Raw genomic sequence first — 22,983 nt, forward strand, 5'->3', positions numbered from 1 at the left:
CTTTTTGACACTTAGAATTTTTTTTGACACTTAGAATTTTTTTGACACTTAGAATTTTTTTGACACTTAGAATTCTTTTTGACACTTAGAATTTTTTTTGACACTTAGAATTTTTTTTGACACTTAGAATTTTTTTTGACACTTAGAATTTTTTTCTAAGTTTTTCCTTCTGGTTACTGACTTCCCTCGTCGGGCACGGGGATTTTCGACTTCCTCCTCCCGACCGAGGGGCCTCATTTTCGGGCATTTTCCTCAGATTTCCAAGCATTTTTAGACACTTTCCCCGACTTTTCCTGCTTACTGATTTCACACTTTTGGCCATTTTTATGCATTTTCCTGGTTACTGATTTCACGCTTTTGGACATTTTCGGAGGTTCCGACGGCTTTTTCGCCTTACTGCTTCGGGCACTTTGCTGACCTTTTCCCGCTTACCCCTTTCAAGGTTTTGGACGTCTCCGGTCAGGTCCGCGCCCCTCGCCCGGGCCGGAACGCCTCCCCGCCGGCCGAGTTCCTCGGGGTCGCCCCCTCGCCCGGGAAAAACCGCTCCCCGCCGTCCCACAGCACTCCGACTCGGCCAGGCAGCCTCACGGGCACAGCGACTCCTGCCCACCTCGGGAACCGACGCCCCGCTCGGGCTCAGGCTCCGAAAAACCACCACAGCGGGGCAGCTACCCTCAATGCAGCCGAAATTCAAACTCCTCCCCTCCGAAAGGCGCGCCTCACCCGGCCACGGCCTCGGAACTGCTCCCCTTCCTCGGGATCGGCCCCTCGCCCGGGAAAACCCGCTCCCCGCCGTCCCACAGCACTCCGACTCGGCCAGGCAGCCTCACGGGCACAGCGACTCCTGCCCACCTCGGGAACCGACGCCCCGCTCGGGCTCAGGCTCCAAAAACCCACAACAGCGGGCAGCTACCCTCAATGCAGCCGAAATTCAAATTCCTCCCCTCCGAAAGGCGCGCCTCACCCGGCCACGGCCTCCAAATCGCTCCCCTTCCTCGGGATCGCCCCCTCGCCCGGGAAAACCCGCTCCCCGCCGTCCCACAGCACTCCGACTCGGCCAGGCAGCCTCACGGGCACAGCGACTCCTGCCCACCTCGGGAACCGACGCCCCGCTCGGGCTCAGGCTCCGAAAAACCACCACAGCGGGGCAGCTACCCTCAATGCAGCCGAAATTCAAATCCCTCCCCTTCGAGAGGCGCGCCTCACCCGGCCACGGCCTCCAAATCGCTCCCCTTAGGCGAAAATTAAGCCCCCGTGGCCGATAATACCCCTCCTTGATCGTGCACAAGGGCAGCTCCAAGTTGAACGGGCTCAGGCTCCAAAAACCCACAACAGCGGGCAGCTACCCTCAATGCAGCCGAAATTCAAATCCCTCCCCTTCGAGAGGCGCGCCTCACCCGGCCACGGCCTCCAAATCGCTCCCCTTAGGCGAAAATTAAGCCCCCGTGGCCGATAATACCCCTCCTTGATCGTGCACAAGGGCAGCTCCAAGTTGAACGGGCTCAGGCTCCAAAAACCCACAACAGCGGGCAGCTACCCTCAATGCAGCCGAAATTCAAATCCCTCCCCTTCGAGAGGCGCGCCTCACCCGGCCACGGCCTCCAAATCGCTCCCCTTAGGCGAAAATTAAGCCCCCGTGGCCGATAATACCCCTCCTTGATCGTGCACAAGGGCAGCTCCAAGTTGAACGGGCTCAGGCTCCAAAAACCCACAACAGCGGGCAGCTACCCTCAATGCAGCCGAAATTCAAATCCCTCCCCTTCGAGAGGCGCGCCTCACCCGGCCACGGCCTCCAAATCGCTCCCCTTAGGCGAAAATTAAGCCCCCGTGGCGGATAATACCCCTCCTTGATCGTGCACAAGGGCAGCTCCAAGTTGAACGGGCTCAGGCTCCAAAAACCCACAACAGCGGGCAGCTACCCTCAATGCAGCCGAAATTCAAATCCCTCCCCTTCGAGAGGCGCGCCTCACCCGGCCACGGCCTCCAAATCGCTCCCCTTAGGCGAAAATTAAGCCCCCGTGGCCGATAATACCCCTCCTTGATCGTGCACAAGGGCAGCTCCAAGTTGAACGGGCTCAGGCTCCAAAAACCCACAACAGCGGGCAGCTACCCTCAATGCAGCCGAAATTCAAATCCCTCCCCTTCGAAAGGCGCGCCTCACCCGGCCACGGCCTCCAAATCGCTCCCCTTAGGCGAAAATTAAGCCCCCGTGGCGGATAATACCCCTCCTTGATCGTGCACAAGGGCAGCTCCAAGTTGAACGGAGAAGTCAGTAACCAACCAAAAATAAGCTTGGTTACTGATTTCTCCCGTTGGTTACTGACTTCTCCCTTTGGTTACTGATTTCTCCCGTTGGTTACTCATTTCTCTTGTTGGTTACTGATTTCTCCCGTTGGTTACTGACTTCTCCCTTTGGTTACTGATTTCTCCCGTTGGTTACTGACTTCTCCCGTTGGTTACTCATTTCTCCCGTTGGTTACTCATTTCTCCCGTTGGTTACTCATTTCTCCTGTTGGTTACTGATTTCTTGGTTACTCATTTCTCTTCTTGGTTACTCATTTCTCCTGTTGGTTACTGATTTCTTGGTTACTCATTTCTCTTCTTGGTTACTCATTTCCCTTTCTGACACTTAGAATTTTTTTTGACACTTAGAATTCTTTTTGACACTTAGAATTTTTTTTGACACTTAGAATTTTTTTTGACACTTAGAATTTTTTTTGACACTTAGAATTTTTTTGACACTTAGAATTTTTTTTGACACTTAGAATTTTTTTTGACACTTAGAATTTTTTTTGACACTTAGAATTTTTTTTGACACTTAGAATTTTTTTGACACTTAGAATTTTTTTTGACACTTAGAATTTTTTTTGACACTTAGAATTTTTTTTGACACTTAGAATTTTTTTTGACACTTAGAATTCTTTTTGACACTTAGAATTTTTTTTGACACTTAGAATTTTTTTGACACTTAGAATTTTTTTGACACTTAGAATTCTTTTTGACACTTAGAATTTTTTTTGACACTTAGAATTTTTTTTGACACTTAGAATTTTTTTTGACACTTAGAATTTTTTTCTAAGTTTTTCCTTCTGGTTACTGACTTCCCTCGTCGGGCACGGGGATTTTCGACTTCCTCCTCCCGACCGAGGGGCCTCATTTTCGGGCATTTTCCTCAGATTTCCAAGCATTTTTAGACACTTTTCCCGACTTTTCCTGCTTACTGATTTCACACTTTTGGCCATTTTTATGCATTTTCCTGGTTACTGATTTCACGCTTTTGGACATTTTCGGAGGTTCCGACGGCTTTTTCGCCTTACTGCTTCGGGCACTTTGCTGACCTTTTCCCGCTTACCCCTTTCAAGGTTTTGGACGTCTCCGGTCAGGTCCGCGCCCCTCGCCCGGGCCGGAACGCCTCCCCGCCGGCCGAGTTCCTCGGGGTCGCCCCCTCGCCCGGGAAAAACCGCTCCCCGCCGTCCCACAGCACTCCGACTCGGCCAGGCAGCCTCACGGGCACAGCGACTCCTGCCCACCTCGGGAACCGACGCCCCGCTCGGGCTCAGGCTCCGAAAAACCACCACAGCGGGGCAGCTACCCTCAATGCAGCCGAAATTCAAACTCCTCCCCTCCGAAAGGCGCGCCTCACCCGGCCACGGCCTCGGAACTGCTCCCCTTCCTCGGGATCGGCCCCTCGCCCGGGAAAACCCGCTCCCCGCCGTCCCACAGCACTCCGACTCGGCCAGGCAGCCTCACGGGCACAGCGACTCCTGCCCACCTCGGGAACCGACGCCCCGCTCGGGCTCAGGCTCCAAAAACCCACAACAGCGGGCAGCTACCCTCAATGCAGCCGAAATTCAAATTCCTCCCCTCCGAAAGGCGCGCCTCACCCGGCCACGGCCTCCAAATCGCTCCCCTTCCTCGGGATCGCCCCCTCGCCCGGGAAAACCCGCTCCCCGCCGTCCCACAGCACTCCGACTCGGCCAGGCAGCCTCACGGGCACAGCGACTCCTGCCCACCTCGGGAACCGACGCCCCGCTCGGGCTCAGGCTCCGAAAAACCACCACAGCGGGGCAGCTACCCTCAATGCAGCCGAAATTCAAATCCCTCCCCTTCGAGAGGCGCGCCTCACCCGGCCACGGCCTCCAAATCGCTCCCCTTAGGCGAAAATTAAGCCCCCGTGGCCGATAATACCCCTCCTTGATCGTGCACAAGGGCAGCTCCAAGTTGAACGGGCTCAGGCTCCAAAAACCCACAACAGCGGGCAGCTACCCTCAATGCAGCCGAAATTCAAATCCCTCCCCTTCGAGAGGCGCGCCTCACCCGGCCACGGCCTCCAAATCGCTCCCCTTAGGCGAAAATTAAGCCCCCGTGGCCGATAATACCCCTCCTTGATCGTGCACAAGGGCAGCTCCAAGTTGAACGGGCTCAGGCTCCAAAAACCCACAACAGCGGGCAGCTACCCTCAATGCAGCCGAAATTCAAATCCCTCCCCTTCGAGAGGCGCGCCTCACCCGGCCACGGCCTCCAAATCGCTCCCCTTAGGCGAAAATTAAGCCCCCGTGGCCGATAATACCCCTCCTTGATCGTGCACAAGGGCAGCTCCAAGTTGAACGGGCTCAGGCTCCAAAAACCCACAACAGCGGGCAGCTACCCTCAATGCAGCCGAAATTCAAATCCCTCCCCTTCGAAAGGCGCGCCTCACCCGGCCACGGCCTCCAAATCGCTCCCCTTAGGCGAAAATTAAGCCCCCGTGGCGGATAATACCCCTCCTTGATCGTGCACAAGGGCAGCTCCAAGTTGAACGGGCTCAGGCTCCAAAAACCCACAACAGCGGGCAGCTACCCTCAATGCAGCCGAAATTCAAATCCCTCCCCTTCGAGAGGCGCGCCTCACCCGGCCACGGCCTCCAAATCGCTCCCCTTAGGCGAAAATTAAGCCCCCGTGGCCGATAATACCCCTCCTTGATCGTGCACAAGGGCAGCTCCAAGTTGAACGGGCTCAGGCTCCAAAAACCCACAACAGCGGGCAGCTACCCTCAATGCAGCCGAAATTCAAATCCCTCCCCTTCGAAAGGCGCGCCTCACCCGGCCACGGCCTCCAAATCGCTCCCCTTAGGCGAAAATTAAGCCACCGTGGCGGATAATACCCCTCCTTGATCGTGCACAAGGGCAGCTCCAAGTTGAACGGAGAAGTCAGTAACCAACCAAAAATAAGCTTGGTTACTGATTTCTCCCGTTGGTTACTGACTTCTCCCTTTGGTTACTGATTTCTCCCGTTGGTTACTCATTTCTCTTGTTGGTTACTGATTTCTCCCGTTGGTTACTGACTTCTCCCTTTGGTTACTGATTTCTCCCGTTGGTTACTGACTTCTCCCGTTGGTTACTCATTTCTCCCGTTGGTTACTCATTTCTCCCGTTGGTTACTCATTTCTCCTGTTGGTTACTGATTTCTTGGTTACTCATTTCTCTTCTTGGTTACTCATTTCTCCTGTTGGTTACTGATTTCTTGGTTACTCATTTCTCTTCTTGGTTACTCATTTCCCTTTCTGACACTTAGAATTTTTTTTGACACTTAGAATTCTTTTTGACACTTAGAATTTTTTTTGACACTTAGAATTTTTTTTGACACTTAGAATTTTTTTTGACACTTAGAATTTTTTTGACACTTAGAATTTTTTTTGACACTTAGAATTTTTTTTGACACTTAGAATTTTTTTTGACACTTAGAATTTTTTTTGACACTTAGAATTTTTTTGACACTTAGAATTTTTTTTGACACTTAGAATTTTTTTTGACACTTAGAATTTTTTTTGACACTTAGAATTTTTTTTGACACTTAGAATTCTTTTTGACACTTAGAATTTTTTTTGACACTTAGAATTCTTTTTGACACTTAGAATTTTTTTTGACACTTAGAATTTTTTTGACACTTAGAATTTTTTTGACACTTAGAATTCTTTTTGACACTTAGAATTTTTTTTGACACTTAGAATTTTTTTTGACACTTAGAATTTTTTTTGACACTTAGAATTTTTTTCTAAGTTTTTCCTTCTGGTTACTGACTTCCCTCGTCGGGCACGGGGATTTTCGACTTCCTCCTCCCGACCGAGGGGCCTCATTTTCGGGCATTTTCCTCAGATTTCCAAGCATTTTTAGACACTTTCCCCGACTTTTCCTGCTTACTGATTTCACACTTTTGGCCATTTTTATGCATTTTCCTGGTTACTGATTTCACGCTTTTGGACATTTTCGGAGGTTCCGACGGCTTTTTCGCCTTACTGCTTCGGGCACTTTGCTGACCTTTTCCCGCTTACCCCTTTCAAGGTTTTGGACGTCTCCGGTCAGGTCCGCGCCCCTCGCCCGGGCCGGAACGCCTCCCCGCCGGCCGAGTTCCTCGGGGTCGCCCCCTCGCCCGGGAAAAACCGCTCCCCGCCGTCCCACAGCACTCCGACTCGGCCAGGCAGCCTCACGGGCACAGCGACTCCTGCCCACCTCGGGAACCGACGCCCCGCTCGGGCTCAGGCTCCGAAAAACCACCACAGCGGGGCAGCTACCCTCAATGCAGCCGAAATTCAAACTCCTCCCCTCCGAAAGGCGCGCCTCACCCGGCCACGGCCTCGGAACTGCTCCCCTTCCTCGGGATCGGCCCCTCGCCCGGGAAAACCCGCTCCCCGCCGTCCCACAGCACTCCGACTCGGCCAGGCAGCCTCACGGGCACAGCGACTCCTGCCCACCTCGGGAACCGACGCCCCGCTCGGGCTCAGGCTCCAAAAACCCACAACAGCGGGCAGCTACCCTCAATGCAGCCGAAATTCAAATTCCTCCCCTCCGAAAGGCGCGCCTCACCCGGCCACGGCCTCCAAATCGCTCCCCTTCCTCGGGATCGCCCCCTCGCCCGGGAAAACCCGCTCCCCGCCGTCCCACAGCACTCCGACTCGGCCAGGCAGCCTCACGGGCACAGCGACTCCTGCCCACCTCGGGAACCGACGCCCCGCTCGGGCTCAGGCTCCGAAAAACCACCACAGCGGGGCAGCTACCCTCAATGCAGCCGAAATTCAAATCCCTCCCCTTCGAGAGGCGCGCCTCACCCGGCCACGGCCTCCAAATCGCTCCCCTTAGGCGAAAATTAAGCCCCCGTGGCCGATAATACCCCTCCTTGATCGTGCACAAGGGCAGCTCCAAGTTGAACGGGCTCAGGCTCCAAAAACCCACAACAGCGGGCAGCTACCCTCAATGCAGCCGAAATTCAAATCCCTCCCCTTCGAGAGGCGCGCCTCACCCGGCCACGGCCTCCAAATCGCTCCCCTTAGGCGAAAATTAAGCCCCCGTGGCCGATAATACCCCTCCTTGATCGTGCACAAGGGCAGCTCCAAGTTGAACGGGCTCAGGCTCCAAAAACCCACAACAGCGGGCAGCTACCCTCAATGCAGCCGAAATTCAAATCCCTCCCCTTCGAGAGGCGCGCCTCACCCGGCCACGGCCTCCAAATCGCTCCCCTTAGGCGAAAATTAAGCCCCCGTGGCCGATAATACCCCTCCTTGATCGTGCACAAGGGCAGCTCCAAGTTGAACGGGCTCAGGCTCCAAAAACCCACAACAGCGGGCAGCTACCCTCAATGCAGCCGAAATTCAAATCCCTCCCCTTCGAGAGGCGCGCCTCACCCGGCCACGGCCTCCAAATCGCTCCCCTTAGGCGAAAATTAAGCCCCCGTGGCGGATAATACCCCTCCTTGATCGTGCACAAGGGCAGCTCCAAGTTGAACGGGCTCAGGCTCCAAAAACCCACAACAGCGGGCAGCTACCCTCAATGCAGCCGAAATTCAAATCCCTCCCCTTCGAGAGGCGCGCCTCACCCGGCCACGGCCTCCAAATCGCTCCCCTTAGGCGAAAATTAAGCCCCCGTGGCCGATAATACCCCTCCTTGATCGTGCACAAGGGCAGCTCCAAGTTGAACGGGCTCAGGCTCCAAAAACCCACAACAGCGGGCAGCTACCCTCAATGCAGCCGAAATTCAAATCCCTCCCCTTCGAAAGGCGCGCCTCACCCGGCCACGGCCTCCAAATCGCTCCCCTTAGGCGAAAATTAAGCCCCCGTGGCCGATAATACCCCTCCTTGATCGTGCACAAGGGCAGCTCCAAGTTGAACGGGCTCAGGCTCCAAAAACCCACAACAGCGGGCAGCTACCCTCAATGCAGCCGAAATTCAAATCCCTCCCCTTCGAAAGGCGCGCCTCACCCGGCCACGGCCTCCAAATCGCTCCCCTTAGGCGAAAATTAAGCCCCCGTGGCGGATAATACCCCTCCTTGATCGTGCACAAGGGCAGCTCCAAGTTGAACGGAGAAGTCAGTAACCAACCAAAAATAAGCTTGGTTACTGATTTCTCCCGTTGGTTACTGACTTCTCCCTTTGGTTACTGATTTCTCCCGTTGGTTACTCATTTCTCTTGTTGGTTACTGATTTCTCCCGTTGGTTACTGACTTCTCCCTTTGGTTACTGATTTCTCCCGTTGGTTACTGACTTCTCCCGTTGGTTACTCATTTCTCCCGTTGGTTACTCATTTCTCCCGTTGGTTACTCATTTCTCCTGTTGGTTACTGATTTCTTGGTTACTCATTTCTCTTCTTGGTTACTCATTTCTCCTGTTGGTTACTGATTTCTTGGTTACTCATTTCTCTTCTTGGTTACTCATTTCCCTTTCTGACACTTAGAATTTTTTTTGACACTTAGAATTCTTTTTGACACTTAGAATTTTTTTTGACACTTAGAATTTTTTTTGACACTTAGAATTTTTTTTGACACTTAGAATTTTTTTGACACTTAGAATTTTTTTTGACACTTAGAATTTTTTTTGACACTTAGAATTTTTTTTGACACTTAGAATTTTTTTTGACACTTAGAATTTTTTTGACACTTAGAATTTTTTTTGACACTTAGAATTTTTTTTGACACTTAGAATTTTTTTTGACACTTAGAATTTTTTTTGACACTTAGAATTCTTTTTGACACTTAGAATTTTTTTTGACACTTAGAATTTTTTTGACACTTAGAATTTTTTTGACACTTAGAATTCTTTTTGACACTTAGAATTTTTTTTGACACTTAGAATTTTTTTTGACACTTAGAATTTTTTTTGACACTTAGAATTTTTTTCTAAGTTTTTCCTTCTGGTTACTGACTTCCCTCGTCGGGCACGGGGATTTTCGACTTCCTCCTCCCGACCGAGGGGCCTCATTTTCGGGCATTTTCCTCAGATTTCCAAGCATTTTTAGACACTTTTCCCGACTTTTCCTGCTTACTGATTTCACACTTTTGGCCATTTTTATGCATTTTCCTGGTTACTGATTTCACGCTTTTGGACATTTTCGGAGGTTCCGACGGCTTTTTCGCCTTACTGCTTCGGGCACTTTGCTGACCTTTTCCCGCTTACCCCTTTCAAGGTTTTGGACGTCTCCGGTCAGGTCCGCGCCCCTCGCCCGGGCCGGAACGCCTCCCCGCCGGCCGAGTTCCTCGGGGTCGCCCCCTCGCCCGGGAAAAACCGCTCCCCGCCGTCCCACAGCACTCCGACTCGGCCAGGCAGCCTCACGGGCACAGCGACTCCTGCCCACCTCGGGAACCGACGCCCCGCTCGGGCTCAGGCTCCGAAAAACCACCACAGCGGGGCAGCTACCCTCAATGCAGCCGAAATTCAAACTCCTCCCCTCCGAAAGGCGCGCCTCACCCGGCCACGGCCTCGGAACTGCTCCCCTTCCTCGGGATCGGCCCCTCGCCCGGGAAAACCCGCTCCCCGCCGTCCCACAGCACTCCGACTCGGCCAGGCAGCCTCACGGGCACAGCGACTCCTGCCCACCTCGGGAACCGACGCCCCGCTCGGGCTCAGGCTCCAAAAACCCACAACAGCGGGCAGCTACCCTCAATGCAGCCGAAATTCAAATTCCTCCCCTCCGAAAGGCGCGCCTCACCCGGCCACGGCCTCCAAATCGCTCCCCTTCCTCGGGATCGCCCCCTCGCCCGGGAAAACCCGCTCCCCGCCGTCCCACAGCACTCCGACTCGGCCAGGCAGCCTCACGGGCACAGCGACTCCTGCCCACCTCGGGAACCGACGCCCCGCTCGGGCTCAGGCTCCGAAAAACCACCACAGCGGGGCAGCTACCCTCAATGCAGCCGAAATTCAAATCCCTCCCCTTCGAGAGGCGCGCCTCACCCGGCCACGGCCTCCAAATCGCTCCCCTTAGGCGAAAATTAAGCCCCCGTGGCCGATAATACCCCTCCTTGATCGTGCACAAGGGCAGCTCCAAGTTGAACGGGCTCAGGCTCCAAAAACCCACAACAGCGGGCAGCTACCCTCAATGCAGCCGAAATTCAAATCCCTCCCCTTCGAGAGGCGCGCCTCACCCGGCCACGGCCTCCAAATCGCTCCCCTTAGGCGAAAATTAAGCCCCCGTGGCCGATAATACCCCTCCTTGATCGTGCACAAGGGCAGCTCCAAGTTGAACGGGCTCAGGCTCCAAAAACCCACAACAGCGGGCAGCTACCCTCAATGCAGCCGAAATTCAAATCCCTCCCCTTCGAGAGGCGCGCCTCACCCGGCCACGGCCTCCAAATCGCTCCCCTTAGGCGAAAATTAAGCCCCCGTGGCCGATAATACCCCTCCTTGATCGTGCACAAGGGCAGCTCCAAGTTGAACGGGCTCAGGCTCCAAAAACCCACAACAGCGGGCAGCTACCCTCAATGCAGCCGAAATTCAAATCCCTCCCCTTCGAGAGGCGCGCCTCACCCGGCCACGGCCTCCAAATCGCTCCCCTTAGGCGAAAATTAAGCCCCCGTGGCGGATAATACCCCTCCTTGATCGTGCACAAGGGCAGCTCCAAGTTGAACGGGCTCAGGCTCCAAAAACCCACAACAGCGGGCAGCTACCCTCAATGCAGCCGAAATTCAAATCCCTCCCCTTCGAGAGGCGCGCCTCACCCGGCCACGGCCTCCAAATCGCTCCCCTTAGGCGAAAATTAAGCCCCCGTGGCCGATAATACCCCTCCTTGATCGTGCACAAGGGCAGCTCCAAGTTGAACGGGCTCAGGCTCCAAAAACCCACAACAGCGGGCAGCTACCCTCAATGCAGCCGAAATTCAAATCCCTCCCCTTCGAAAGGCGCGCCTCACCCGGCCACGGCCTCCAAATCGCTCCCCTTAGGCGAAAATTAAGCCCCCGTGGCGGATAATACCCCTCCTTGATCGTGCACAAGGGCAGCTCCAAGTTGAACGGAGAAGTCAGTAACCAACCAAAAATAAGCTTGGTTACTGATTTCTCCCGTTGGTTACTGACTTCTCCCTTTGGTTACTGATTTCTCCCGTTGGTTACTCATTTCTCTTGTTGGTTACTGATTTCTCCCGTTGGTTACTGACTTCTCCCTTTGGTTACTGATTTCTCCCGTTGGTTACTGACTTCTCCCGTTGGTTACTCATTTCTCCCGTTGGTTACTCATTTCTCCCGTTGGTTACTCATTTCTCCTGTTGGTTACTGATTTCTTGGTTACTCATTTCTCTTCTTGGTTACTCATTTCTCCTGTTGGTTACTGATTTCTTGGTTACTCATTTCTCTTCTTGGTTACTCATTTCCCTTTCTGACACTTAGAATTTTTTTTGACACTTAGAATTCTTTTTGACACTTAGAATTTTTTTTGACACTTAGAATTTTTTTTGACACTTAGAATTTTTTTTGACACTTAGAATTTTTTTGACACTTAGAATTTTTTTTGACACTTAGAATTTTTTTTGACACTTAGAATTTTTTTTGACACTTAGAATTTTTTTTGACACTTAGAATTTTTTTGACACTTAGAATTTTTTTTGACACTTAGAATTTTTTTTGACACTTAGAATTTTTTTTGACACTTAGAATTTTTTTTGACACTTAGAATTCTTTTTGACACTTAGAATTTTTTTTGACACTTAGAATTTTTTTGACACTTAGAATTTTTTTGACACTTAGAATTCTTTTTGACACTTAGAATTTTTTTTGACACTTAGAATTTTTTTTGACACTTAGAATTTTTTTTGACACTTAGAATTTTTTTCTAAGTTTTTCCTTCTGGTTACTGACTTCCCTCGTCGGGCACGGGGATTTTCGACTTCCTCCTCCCGACCGAGGGGCCTCATTTTCGGGCATTTTCCTCAGATTTCCAAGCATTTTTAGACACTTTTCCCGACTTTTCCTGCTTACTGATTTCACACTTTTGGCCATTTTTATGCATTTTCCTGGTTACTGATTTCACGCTTTTGGACATTTTCGGAGGTTCCGACGGCTTTTTCGCCTTACTGCTTCGGGCACTTTGCTGACCTTTTCCCGCTTACCCCTTTCAAGGTTTTGGACGTCTCCGGTCAGGTCCGCGCCCCTCGCCCGGGCCGGAACGCCTCCCCGCCGGCCGAGTTCCTCGGGGTCGCCCCCTCGCCCGGGAAAAACCGCTCCCCGCCGTCCCACAGCACTCCGACTCGGCCAGGCAGCCTCACGGGCACAGCGACTCCTGCCCACCTCGGGAACCGACGCCCCGCTCGGGCTCAGGCTCCGAAAAACCACCACAGCGGGGCAGCTACCCTCAATGCAGCCGAAATTCAAACTCCTCCCCTCCGAAAGGCGCGCCTCACCCGGCCACGGCCTCGGAACTGCTCCCCTTCCTCGGGATCGGCCCCTCGCCCGGGAAAACCCGCTCCCCGCCGTCCCACAGCACTCCGACTCGGCCAGGCAGCCTCACGGGCACAGCGACTCCTGCCCACCTCGGGAACCGACGCCCCGCTCGGGCTCAGGCTCCAAAAACCCACAACAGCGGGCAGCTACCCTCAATGCAGCCGAAATTCAAATTCCTCCCCTCCGAAAGGCGCGCCTCACCCGGCCACGGCCTCCAAATCGCTCCCCTTCCTCGGGATCGCCCCCTCGCCCGGGAAAACCCGCTCCCCGCCGTCCCACAGCACTCCGACTCGGCCAGGCAGCCTCACGGGCACAGCGACTCCTGCCCACCTCGGGAACCGACGCCCCGCTCGGGCTCAGGCTCCGAAAAACCACCACAGCGGGGCAGCTACCCTCAATGCAGCCGAAATTCAAATCCCTCCCCTTCGAGAGGCGCGCCTCACCCGGCCACGGCCTCCAAATCGCTCCCCTTAGGCGAAAATTAAGCCCCCGTGGCCGATAATACCCCTCCTTGATCGTGCACAAGGGCAGCTCCAAGTTGAACGGGCTCAGGCTCCAAAAACCCACAACAGCGGGCAGCTACCCTCAATGCAGCCGAAATTCAAATCCCTCCCCTTCGAGAGGCGCGCCTCACCCGGCCACGGCCTCCAAATCGCTCCCCTTAGGCGAAAATTAAGCCCCCGTGGCCGATAATACCCCTCCTTGATCGTGCACAAGGGCAGCTCCAAGTTGAACGGGCTCAGGCTCCAAAAACCCACAACAGCGGGCAGCTACCCTCAATGCAGCCGAAATTCAAATCCCTCCCCTTCGAGAGGCGCGCCTCACCCGGCCACGGCCTCCAAATCGCTCCCCTTAGGCGAAAATTAAGCCCCCGTGGCCGATAATACCCCTCCTTGATCGTGCACAAGGGCAGCTCCAAGTTGAACGGGCTCAGGCTCCAAAAACCCACAACAGCGGGCAGCTACCCTCAATGCAGCCGAAATTCAAATCCCTCCCCTTCGAAAGGCGCGCCTCACCCGGCCACGGCCTCCAAATCGCTCCCCTTAGGCGAAAATTAAGCCCCCGTGGCGGATAATACCCCTCCTTGATCGTGCACAAGGGCAGCTCCAAGTTGAACGGGCTCAGGCTCCAAAAACCCACAACAGCGGGCAGCTACCCTCAATGCAGCCGAAATTCAAATCCCTCCCCTTCGAGAGGCGCGCCTCACCCGGCCACGGCCTCCAAATCGCTCCCCTTAGGCGAAAATTAAGCCCCCGTGGCCGATAATACCCCTCCTTGATCGTGCACAAGGGCAGCTCCAAGTTGAACGGGCTCAGGCTCCAAAAACCCACAACAGCGGGCAGCTACCCTCAATGCAGCCGAAATTCAAATCCCTCCCCTTCGAAAGGCGCGCCTCACCCGGCCACGGCCTCCAAATCGCTCCCCTTAGGCGAAAATTAAGCCACCGTGGCGGATAATACCCCTCCTTGATCGTGCACAAGGGCAGCTCCAAGTTGAACGGAGAAGTCAGTAACCAACCAAAAATAAGCTTGGTTACTGATTTCTCCCGTTGGTTACTGACTTCTCCCTTTGGTTACTGATTTCTCCCGTTGGTTACTCATTTCTCTTGTTGGTTACTGATTTCTCCCGTTGGTTACTGACTTCTCCCTTTGGTTACTGATTTCTCCCGTTGGTTACTGACTTCTCCCGTTGGTTACTCATTTCTCCCGTTGGTTACTCATTTCTCCCGTTGGTTACTCATTTCTCCTGTTGGTTACTGATTTCTTGGTTACTCATTTCTCTTCTTGGTTACTCATTTCTCCTGTTGGTTACTGATTTCTTGGTTACTCATTTCTCTTCTTGGTTACTCATTTCCCTTTCTGACACTTAGAATTTTTTTTGACACTTAGAATTTTTTTGACACTTAGAATTTTTTTTGACACTTAGAATTTTTTTTGACACTTAGAATTTTTTTTGACACTTAGAATTTTTTTTGACACTTAGAATTTTTTTGACACTTAGAATTTTTTTTGACACTTAGAATTTTTTTTGACACTTAGAATTTTTTTTGACACTTAGAATTTTTTTTGACACTTAGAATTCTTTTTGACACTTAGAATTTTTTTTGACACTTAGAATTCTTTTTGACACTTAGAATTTTTTTTGACACTTAGAATTTTTTTGACACTTAGAATTTTTTTGACACTTAGAATTCTTTTTGACACTTAGAATTTTTTTTGACACTTAGAATTTTTTTTGACACTTAGAATTTTTTTTGACACTTAGAATTTTTTTCTAAGTTTTTCCTTCTGGTTACTGACTTCCCTCGTCGGGCACGGGGATTTTCGACTTCCTCCTCCCGACCGAGGGGCCTCATTTTCGGGCATTTTCCTCAGATTTCCAAGCATTTTTAGACACTTTCCCCGACTTTTCCTGCTTACTGATTTCACACTTTTGGCCATTTTTATGCATTTTCCTGGTTACTGATTTCACGCTTTTGGACATTTTCGGAGGTTCCGACGGCTTTTTCGCCTTACTGCTTCGGGCACTTTGCTGACCTTTTCCCGCTTACCCCTTTCAAGGTTTTGGACGTCTCCGGTCAGGTCCGCGCCCCTCGCCCGGGCCGGAACGCCTCCCCGCCGGCCGAGTTCCTCGGGGTCGCCCCCTCGCCCGGGAAAAACCGCTCCCCGCCGTCCCACAGCACTCCGACTCGGCCAGGCAGCCTCACGGGCACAGCGACTCCTGCCCACCTCGGGAACCGACGCCCCGCTCGGGCTCAGGCTCCGAAAAACCACCACAGCGGGGCAGCTACCCTCAATGCAGCCGAAATTCAAACTCCTCCCCTCCGAAAGGCGCGCCTCACCCGGCCACGGCCTCGGAACTGCTCCCCTTCCTCGGGATCGGCCCCTCGCCCGGGAAAACCCGCTCCCCGCCGTCCCACAGCACTCCGACTCGGCCAGGCAGCCTCACGGGCACAGCGACTCCTGCCCACCTCGGGAACCGACGCCCCGCTCGGGCTCAGGCTCCAAAAACCCACAACAGCGGGCAGCTACCCTCAATGCAGCCGAAATTCAAATTCCTCCCCTCCGAAAGGCGCGCCTCACCCGGCCACGGCCTCCAAATCGCTCCCCTTCCTCGGGATCGCCCCCTCGCCCGGGAAAACCCGCTCCCCGCCGTCCCACAGCACTCCGACTCGGCCAGGCAGCCTCACGGGCACAGCGACTCCTGCCCACCTCGGGAACCGACGCCCCGCTCGGGCTCAGGCTCCGAAAAACCACCACAGCGGGGCAGCTACCCTCAATGCAGCCGAAATTCAAATCCCTCCCCTTCGAGAGGCGCGCCTCACCCGGCCACGGCCTCCAAATCGCTCCCCTTAGGCGAAAATTAAGCCCCCGTGGCCGATAATACCCCTCCTTGATCGTGCACAAGGGCAGCTCCAAGTTGAACGGGCTCAGGCTCCAAAAACCCACAACAGCGGGCAGCTACCCTCAATGCAGCCGAAATTCAAATCCCTCCCCTTCGAGAGGCGCGCCTCACCCGGCCACGGCCTCCAAATCGCTCCCCTTAGGCGAAAATTAAGCCCCCGTGGCCGATAATACCCCTCCTTGATCGTGCACAAGGGCAGCTCCAAGTTGAACGGGCTCAGGCTCCAAAAACCCACAACAGCGGGCAGCTACCCTCAATGCAGCCGAAATTCAAATCCCTCCCCTTCGAGAGGCGCGCCTCACCCGGCCACGGCCTCCAAATCGCTCCCCTTAGGCGAAAATTAAGCCCCCGTGGCCGATAATACCCCTCCTTGATCGTGCACAAGGGCAGCTCCAAGTTGAACGGGCTCAGGCTCCAAAAACCCACAACAGCGGGCAGCTACCCTCAATGCAGCCGAAATTCAAATCCCTCCCCTTCGAGAGGCGCGCCTCACCCGGCCACGGCCTCCAAATCGCTCCCCTTAGGCGAAAATTAAGCCCCCGTGGCGGATAATACCCCTCCTTGATCGTGCACAAGGGCAGCTCCAAGTTGAACGGGCTCAGGCTCCAAAAACCCACAACAGCGGGCAGCTACCCTCAATGCAGCCGAAATTCAAATCCCTCCCCTTCGAGAGGCGCGCCTCACCCGGCCACGGCCTCCAAATCGCTCCCCTTAGGCGAAAATTAAGCCCCCGTGGCCGATAATACCCCTCCTTGATCGTGCACAAGGGCAGCTCCAAGTTGAACGGGCTCAGGCTCCAAAAACCCACAACAGCGGGCAGCTACCCTCAATGCAGCCGAAATTCAAATCCCTCCCCTTCGAAAGGCGCGCCTCACCCGGCCACGGCCTCCAAATCGCTCCCCTTAGGCGAAAATTAAGCCCCCGTGGCGGATAATACCCCTCCTTGATCGTGCACAAGGGCAGCTCCAAGTTGAACGGAGAAGTCAGTAACCAACCAAAAATAAGCTTGGTTACTGATTTCTCCCGTTGGTTACTGACTTCTCCCTTTGGTTACTGATTTCTCCCGTTGGTTACTCATTTCTCTTGTTGGTTACTGATTTCTCCCGTTGGTTACTGACTTCTCCCTTTGGTTACTGATTTCTCCCGTTGGTTACTGACTTCTCCCGTTGGTTACTCATTTCTCCCGTTGGTTACTCATTTCTCCCGTTGGTTACTCATTTCTCCTGTTGGTTACTGATTTCTTGGTTACTCATTTCTCTTCTTGGTTACTCATTTCTCCTGTTGGTTACTGATTTCTTGGTTACTCATTTCTCTTCTTGGTTACTCATTTCCCTTTCTGACACTTAGAATTTTTTTTGACACTTAGAATTCTTTTTGACACTTAGAATTTTTTTTGACACTTAGAATTTTTTTTGACACTTAGAATTTTTTTTGACACTTAGAATTTTTTTGACACTTAGAATTTTTTTTGACACTTAGAATTTTTTTTGACACTTAGAATTTTTTTTGACACTTAGAATTTTTTTTGACACTTAGAATTTTTTTGACACTTAGAATTTTTTTTGACACTTAGAATTTTTTTTGACACTTAGAATTTTTTTTGACACTTAGAATTTTTTTTGACACTTAGAATTCTTTTTGACACTTAGAATTTTTTTTGACACTTAGAATTTTTTTGACACTTAGAATTTTTTTGACACTTAGAATTCTTTTTGACACTTAGAATTTTTTTTGACACTTAGAATTTTTTTTGACACTTAGAATTTTTTTTGACACTTAGAATTTTTTTCTAAGTTTTTCCTTCTGGTTACTGACTTCCCTCGTCGGGCACGGGGATTTTCGACTTCCTCCTCCCGACCGAGGGGCCTCATTTTCGGGCATTTTCCTCAGATTTCCAAGCATTTTTAGACACTTTTCCCGACTTTTCCTGCTTACTGATTTCACACTTTTGGCCATTTTTATGCATTTTCCTGGTTACTGATTTCACGCTTTTGGACATTTTCGGAGGTTCCGACGGCTTTTTCGCCTTACTGCTTCGGGCACTTTGCTGACCTTTTCCCGCTTACCCCTTTCAAGGTTTTGGACGTCTCCGGTCAGGTCCGCGCCCCTCGCCCGGGCCGGAACGCCTCCCCGCCGGCCGAGTTCCTCGGGGTCGCCCCCTCGCCCGGGAAAAACCGCTCCCCGCCGTCCCACAGCACTCCGACTCGGCCAGGCAGCCTCACGGGCACAGCGACTCCTGCCCACCTCGGGAACCGACGCCCCGCTCGGGCTCAGGCTCCGAAAAACCACCACAGCGGGGCAGCTACCCTCAATGCAGCCGAAATTCAAACTCCTCCCCTCCGAAAGGCGCGCCTCACCCGGCCACGGCCTCGGAACTGCTCCCCTTCCTCGGGATCGGCCCCTCGCCCGGGAAAACCCGCTCCCCGCCGTCCCACAGCACTCCGACTCGGCCAGGCAGCCTCACGGGCACAGCGACTCCTGCCCACCTCGGGAACCGACGCCCCGCTCGGGCTCAGGCTCCAAAAACCCACAACAGCGGGCAGCTACCCTCAATGCAGCCGAAATTCAAATTCCTCCCCTCCGAAAGGCGCGCCTCACCCGGCCACGGCCTCCAAATCGCTCCCCTTCCTCGGGATCGCCCCCTCGCCCGGGAAAACCCGCTCCCCGCCGTCCCACAGCACTCCGACTCGGCCAGGCAGCCTCACGGGCACAGCGACTCCTGCCCACCTCGGGAACCGACGCCCCGCTCGGGCTCAGGCTCCGAAAAACCACCACAGCGGGGCAGCTACCCTCAATGCAGCCGAAATTCAAATCCCTCCCCTTCGAGAGGCGCGCCTCACCCGGCCACGGCCTCCAAATCGCTCCCCTTAGGCGAAAATTAAGCCCCCGTGGCCGATAATACCCCTCCTTGATCGTGCACAAGGGCAGCTCCAAGTTGAACGGGCTCAGGCTCCAAAAACCCACAACAGCGGGCAGCTACCCTCAATGCAGCCGAAATTCAAATCCCTCCCCTTCGAGAGGCGCGCCTCACCCGGCCACGGCCTCCAAATCGCTCCCCTTAGGCGAAAATTAAGCCCCCGTGGCCGATAATACCCCTCCTTGATCGTGCACAAGGGCAGCTCCAAGTTGAACGGGCTCAGGCTCCAAAAACCCACAACAGCGGGCAGCTACCCTCAATGCAGCCGAAATTCAAATCCCTCCCCTTCGAGAGGCGCGCCTCACCCGGCCACGGCCTCCAAATCGCTCCCCTTAGGCGAAAATTAAGCCCCCGTGGCCGATAATACCCCTCCTTGATCGTGCACAAGGGCAGCTCCAAGTTGAACGGGCTCAGGCTCCAAAAACCCACAACAGCGGGCAGCTACCCTCAATGCAGCCGAAATTCAAATCCCTCCCCTTCGAAAGGCGCGCCTCACCCGGCCACGGCCTCCAAATCGCTCCCCTTAGGCGAAAATTAAGCCCCCGTGGCGGATAATACCCCTCCTTGATCGTGCACAAGGGCAGCTCCAAGTTGAACGGGCTCAGGCTCCAAAAACCCACAACAGCGGGCAGCTACCCTCAATGCAGCCGAAATTCAAATCCCTCCCCTTCGAGAGGCGCGCCTCACCCGGCCACGGCCTCCAAATCGCTCCCCTTAGGCGAAAATTAAGCCCCCGTGGCCGATAATACCCCTCCTTGATCGTGCACAAGGGCAGCTCCAAGTTGAACGGGCTCAGGCTCCAAAAACCCACAACAGCGGGCAGCTACCCTCAATGCAGCCGAAATTCAAATCCCTCCCCTTCGAAAGGCGCGCCTCACCCGGCCACGGCCTCCAAATCGCTCCCCTTAGGCGAAAATTAAGCCACCGTGGCGGATAATACCCCTCCTTGATCGTGCACAAGGGCAGCTCCAAGTTGAACGGAGAAGTCAGTAACCAACCAAAAATAAGCTTGGTTACTGATTTCTCCCGTTGGTTACTGACTTCTCCCTTTGGTTACTGATTTCTCCCGTTGGTTACTCATTTCTCTTGTTGGTTACTGATTTCTCCCGTTGGTTACTGACTTCTCCCTTTGGTTACTGATTTCTCCCGTTGGTTACTGACTTCTCCCGTTGGTTACTCATTTCTCCCGTTGGTTACTCATTTCTCCCGTTGGTTACTCATTTCTCCTGTTGGTTACTGATTTCTTGGTTACTCATTTCTCTTCTTGGTTACTCATTTCTCCTGTTGGTTACTGATTTCTTGGTTACTCATTTCTCTTCTTGGTTACTCATTTCCCTTTCTGACACTTAGAATTTTTTTTGACACTTAGAATTCTTTTTGACACTTAGAATTTTTTTTGACACTTAGAATTTTTTTTGACACTTAGAATTTTTTTTGACACTTAGAATTTTTTTGACACTTAGAATTTTTTTTGACACTTAGAATTTTTTTTGACACTTAGAATTTTTTTTGACACTTAGAATTTTTTTTGACACTTAGAATTTTTTTGACACTTAGAATTTTTTTTGACACTTAGAATTTTTTTTGACACTTAGAATTTTTTTTGACACTTAGAATTTTTTTTGACACTTAGAATTCTTTTTGACACTTAGAATTTTTTTTGACACTTAGAATTCTTTTTGACACTTAGAATTTTTTTTGACACTTAGAATTTTTTTGACACTTAGAATTTTTTTGACACTTAGAATTCTTTTTGACACTTAGAATTTTTTTTGACACTTAGAATTTTTTTTGACACTTAGAATTTTTTTTGACACTTAGAATTTTTTTCTAAGTTTTTCCTTCTGGTTACTGACTTCCCTCGTCGGGCACGGGGATTTTCGACTTCCTCCTCCCGACCGAGGGGCCTCATTTTCGGGCATTTTCCTCAGATTTCCAAGCATTTTTAGACACTTTCCCCGACTTTTCCTGCTTACTGATTTCACACTTTTGGCCATTTTTATGCATTTTCCTGGTTACTGATTTCACGCTTTTGGACATTTTCGGAGGTTCCGACGGCTTTTTCGCCTTACTGCTTCGGGCACTTTGCTGACCTTTTCCCGCTTACCCCTTTCAAGGTTTTGGACGTCTCCGGTCAGGTCCGCGCCCCTCGCCCGGGCCGGAACGCCTCCCCGCCGGCCGAGTTCCTCGGGGTCGCCCCCTCGCCCGGGAAAAACCGCTCCCCGCCGTCCCACAGCACTCCGACTCGGCCAGGCAGCCTCACGGGCACAGCGACTCCTGCCCACCTCGGGAACCGACGCCCCGCTCGGGCTCAGGCTCCGAAAAACCACCACAGCGGGGCAGCTACCCTCAATGCAGCCGAAATTCAAACTCCTCCCCTCCGAAAGGCGCGCCTCACCCGGCCACGGCCTCGGAACTGCTCCCCTTCCTCGGGATCGGCCCCTCGCCCGGGAAAACCCGCTCCCCGCCGTCCCACAGCACTCCGACTCGGCCAGGCAGCCTCACGGGCACAGCGACTCCTGCCCACCTCGGGAACCGACGCCCCGCTCGGGCTCAGGCTCCAAAAACCCACAACAGCGGGCAGCTACCCTCAATGCAGCCGAAATTCAAATTCCTCCCCTCCGAAAGGCGCGCCTCACCCGGCCACGGCCTCCAAATCGCTCCCCTTCCTCGGGATCGCCCCCTCGCCCGGGAAAACCCGCTCCCCGCCGTCCCACAGCACTCCGACTCGGCCAGGCAGCCTCACGGGCACAGCGACTCCTGCCCACCTCGGGAACCGACGCCCCGCTCGGGCTCAGGCTCCGAAAAACCACCACAGCGGGGCAGCTACCCTCAATGCAGCCGAAATTCAAATCCCTCCCCTTCGAGAGGCGCGCCTCACCCGGCCACGGCCTCCAAATCGCTCCCCTTAGGCGAAAATTAAGCCCCCGTGGCCGATAATACCCCTCCTTGATCGTGCACAAGGGCAGCTCCAAGTTGAACGGGCTCAGGCTCCAAAAACCCACAACAGCGGGCAGCTACCCTCAATGCAGCCGAAATTCAAATCCCTCCCCTTCGAGAGGCGCGCCTCACCCGGCCACGGCCTCCAAATCGCTCCCCTTAGGCGAAAATTAAGCCCCCGTGGCGGATAATACCCCTCCTTGATCGTGCACAAGGGCAGCTCCAAGTTGAACGGAGAAGTCAGTAACCAACCAAAAATAAGCTTGGTTACTGATTTCTCCCGTTGGTTACTGACTTCTCCCTTTGGTTACTGATTTCTCCCGTTGGTTACTCATTTCTCTTGTTGGTTACTGATTTCTCCCGTTGGTTACTGACTTCTCCCTTTGGTTACTGATTTCTCCCGTTGGTTACTGACTTCTCCCGTTGGTTACTCATTTCTCCCGTTGGTTACTCATTTCTCCCGTTGGTTACTCATTTCTCCTGTTGGTTACTGATTTCTTGGTTACTCATTTCTCTTCTTGGTTACTCATTTCTCCTGTTGGTTACTGATTTCTTGGTTACTCATTTCTCTTCTTGGTTACTCATTTCCCTTTCTGACACTTAGAATTTTTTTTGACACTTAGAATTCTTTTTGACACTTAGAATTTTTTTTGACACTTAGAATTTTTTTTGACACTTAGAATTTTTTTTGACACTTAGAATTTTTTTTGACACTTAGAATTCTTTTTGACACTTAGAATTTTTTTTGACACTTAGAATTTTTTTTGACACTTAGAATTTTTTTTGACACTTAGAATTTTTTTGACACTTAGAATTTTTTTTGACACTTAGAATTTTTTTTGACACTTAGAATTTTTTTTGACACTTAGAATTTTTTTTGACACTTAGAATTTTTTTTGACACTTAGAATTTTTTTTGACACTTAGAATTTTTTTTGACACTTAGAATTTTTTTTGACACTTAGAATTTTTTTCTAAGTTTTTCCTTCTGGTTACTGACTTCCCTCGTCGGGCACGGGGATTTTCGACTTCCTCCTCCCGACCGAGGGG

The sequence above is a fragment of the Stegostoma tigrinum genome, unplaced genomic scaffold (genome assembly GCF_030684315.1).
Source record: "Stegostoma tigrinum isolate sSteTig4 unplaced genomic scaffold, sSteTig4.hap1 scaffold_246, whole genome shotgun sequence".
NCBI classification, from domain to species: domain Eukaryota; kingdom Metazoa; phylum Chordata; class Chondrichthyes; order Orectolobiformes; family Stegostomatidae; genus Stegostoma; species Stegostoma tigrinum.